The sequence below is a fragment of the Pinus tabuliformis genome, chromosome 9 (assembly GCF_031772625.1).
Source record: "Pinus tabuliformis cultivar Carrire ecotype Pingquan chromosome 9, CPIR1, whole genome shotgun sequence".
In the NCBI taxonomy this organism is placed as follows: domain Eukaryota; kingdom Viridiplantae; phylum Streptophyta; class Pinopsida; order Pinales; family Pinaceae; genus Pinus; species Pinus tabuliformis.
Window position 1 is genome coordinate 1,489,354,037 of NC_142307.1, and position 3,486 is coordinate 1,489,357,522.

At 34.9% G+C, this 3,486-nt stretch overlaps 1 non-coding gene across 1 annotated transcript; it reads right to left on the bottom strand.

The window, feature by feature from the left end:
• Positions 1–748: 748 nt before the first annotated feature.
• LOC149154240 (U6 spliceosomal RNA) lies at positions 749–851 on the bottom strand. Its single transcript, XR_016263841.1, has one exon. It is a non-coding gene; the product is annotated as a U6 spliceosomal RNA (small nuclear RNA).
• Between the last annotated feature and the right edge of the window lie 2,635 nt (positions 852–3,486).

A 3,486-nucleotide genomic window follows, 5' to 3' on the forward strand; every position in this document is an offset into this window, starting at 1 on the left:
CTTCGATCAAGATACCTTGGATCAATACCACGGGTCAAAATACCACGGACCAAAACCAAGTTTTCCAGCATGTACGCGCTTTTCCTTGCGTGAAAGTGCGTGTATATGCATACGCGCTTTCTGGACTGCGAACCCGCATGTATACGCGGCTTGATCAAGGGAAACCTACGTATACCTCTTTTTCTTTCATTCTGAGAGCCTGAAATGTGATCTGTTATCTGAGTGAGTTGCCATCAAAGACAATACTTGTACCATAGTGCTAAACCTGTGTCATAATGCCAACACAGGTGATTTCAATTTGAACCGTTAGTGAGCATAATTATGCAATTACGCCCCGTTGTTCCTTATTTAAAAGATTTGTCATGCCATTAGAGTCAATTATATTTCCTAGTTTCCCTGTGATACCCCTTAATTCAACTTCATTTCCTTCCAAAAAAAAATCAAGAAAAAATCTTGAAAATTAAAAGTTATCGTCCCCAAAGATTGTAACCATTAGACTCCTAATACAACATCAGCACCACCCATTGGAATGGAAAGCATTGGATTATTCAATACATATTCCCCCATGGCTAACTTGATGTTATGGCACTTTCTATAGTAATTTATAGTTCCTCCATTTGCAACCATCACTTAACACTTTGATGTTGGATATATGAAGCAATTCAATTCCTTGACTATCTTACAATGAATAAAATTATGGGTACTACCTGAATCAATCAAAACTATTGCCTTGTTTATTTTTTATATAAAAAATTTGGACCATTTCTCAATTTGTGTGTATCATCCTTACACAAGGGCCATGATAATTTTCTTTGTATCGTTCTGATTTTATCGGATGTCTCCGAAGAAACTACCTTTTTCTTTTTAATATATCCTTCTATCTTAAGAGTTTGAGGAGTGATAATTCATGCCAACGCATTACAAGATATGGTTGAATTCATTTATTCTTTCTCTAGGATTGGTTCCTGATGTATATCCTATTCTTTTGATGTTTCTTCTTTTTCTTCCTCCTCTTCACAATTTATGTAGAATAATTTCTTCTCAGCACACTTATGACCTTTAATGTATTTTCTATCACAACTGTAACAAAGTCATTTTGCTCTTTTTTCCTCCAATTGTTGTGGTGTCAACTTTGTAGATTGTGGAAGACTAGGAGCAGCAACACTTCCATCTTTATAGTTGTGAGTGGTAGATTTCCTTTTTGCCATAATTTTGCTTTCGACTTTTATTGCCACCTTGAATGTCTTCTCCAATGAATAAAGTTCTCAAAGTTGAACCTCATGTTGGATGTTATCTTTTAAAGTCCATATGAAGACATCAATCATATGCTCCTCTAGAATATCAATTACCCTAATATTCATTTTTTGGAAGTTTTCAATGTGATCCGTCATTGAACCCTTTTGTTTGAGATTTATCAATTGGCTAAAGAATGTGTTGCTCTTTGTATCTTCATAATGTGTTATCATTTCCTCCGTAAAAATTGACCAAGTGACAAGAAGTTTACGAAAACAAAACCATCTATACCATACAAATTGATTAGGTTTTAAATATAAAGATGCAATACATACTTTTGTGAGGGTTGCACATCATGTAGATCAAAATATTGCTCCATCTGTAGTATCCATGTTATTGGGTCCTTGCCATCAAACTTCCCTGCAGCGACACTTCCATCTTTATAGTTGTGAGTAGTAGACTTCCTTGTTGCCATAATTTTGCTTTCAACATTTATTGCCACCTTGAATGTCTTTCCAATGAATCAAGTTCCCAAAGGTGAACCTAATGTTAGATGTTATCTTTTAAAGTCCCTATGAAAACATCAATCATATGCTCCTCTAGAATATTAATTACCCTAATATTCATTTTTTGGAAGTTTTGAATGTGCTCCACCATTAAACCCTTTTGTTTAAGAATTATCAATTGGCTAAAGAATGTGATGCTCTTTGTATCTTCATAATGTGTTATCGTTTCCTCCATAAAAATTGACCAGGTGACAAGGGGTTTACAAGAACAAAGCCATCTATACCATACAAATTGATTAGGTTCTAAATATAAAGATGCAATGCGTACTTTTTGTGAGGGTTGCACATCATGTAGATCAAAATATTGCTCCATCTGTAGTATCCATGTTATTGGATCCTTGTCATCAAAATTCCTTGCAGCAACCCTTCCATCTTTATAGTTGTGAGTGGTGGACTTCCTTGTTGCCATAATTTTGCTTTCAACTTTTATTGCCACCTTGAATTTCTTCTCCAATGAATCAAGTTCCCAAAGGTGAACCCCATGTTGGATGTTATCTTTTAAAGTCCCTATGAAAACATCAATCATATGCTCCTCTAGAATATTAGTTACCGTAATATTCATTTTTTGGAAGTTTTCAATGTGCTCTGTCATTGAACCCTTTTGTTTGATATTTATCAATTGGCTAAAGAATGTGTTGCTCTTTGTATCTTTCATAATGTGCTATCATTTCTTCCATAGAAATTGACCAAGTGACAAGGGGTTTACGAGAACAAAGTCATCTATACCATACAAATTGATTAGGTTATAAATATAAAAATGCAATACGTACTTTTTGTGAGGGTTGCACATCATGTAGATCAAAATATCGCTCCATCTATAGTATCCATGTTATTGGATCCTTGCCATCAAACTTCCTCATATCTATTTTTAGAATATGGTGGTTCTTAAACCCCACATTGGAGTCTCTAAAATCATAATTTATATTTCTTTTATCCTCATCATGATTTTCATGGATTACCTTGTCACCACCGAAAAATCTTTCTTGCAACAACTTTGTCAACCATTCCAACATGACATTCATCGCATCCATGTCTACTTTTAAAACCTCCATGTTTCTTTTTATACCATCCATGTCATATTTTAAACAATCCATGTCATCTTTGATTGCTCTTTGTGAGAGCGAAATTTGTTGCACTTGGTCTCGAAATTTTGATATGTCATGTTGCAATTCTTCCTCTTCATGCGTCATAGTAGAGCTTTCTGCGGCCTTAATGGGGGTAGAACACTTTTGTTTAGGAGGCATTTTATATTGATATATATGCTTCAATATGCCCTTTGAATCACTTCAAACTGATTTTTGAAACAAAATTTATGCCCAATATCCCACAATGACCTGATTATCAATTAGTTCAGTGGAGGGAAGTTGTACGAAGTGTCACATGTCACTGTTTTGACCTTCGGGCCTGAAAATGATACACAAAAAACTACAGTTTGTGCACTTTCAGCCATTTTTTACGAAATTCAAATCTGATGCTCAGAGAGAAAGTTATGACGATTTCCCTAGGTCACATGTTTGAGATTGAATTCTAGAGCTTGCAAAATCCCTAACTTTCTCGGATCATATCTCTGGAAATATAGTGAACCAATATCTGAAATTTGTACACGAAGTTCACCAATATTATGGCTCTACGTTGTTGCAATTTCATCTTCTGAAGCCTCGTAGAAAAAAAATTGTAGTGAAAATGT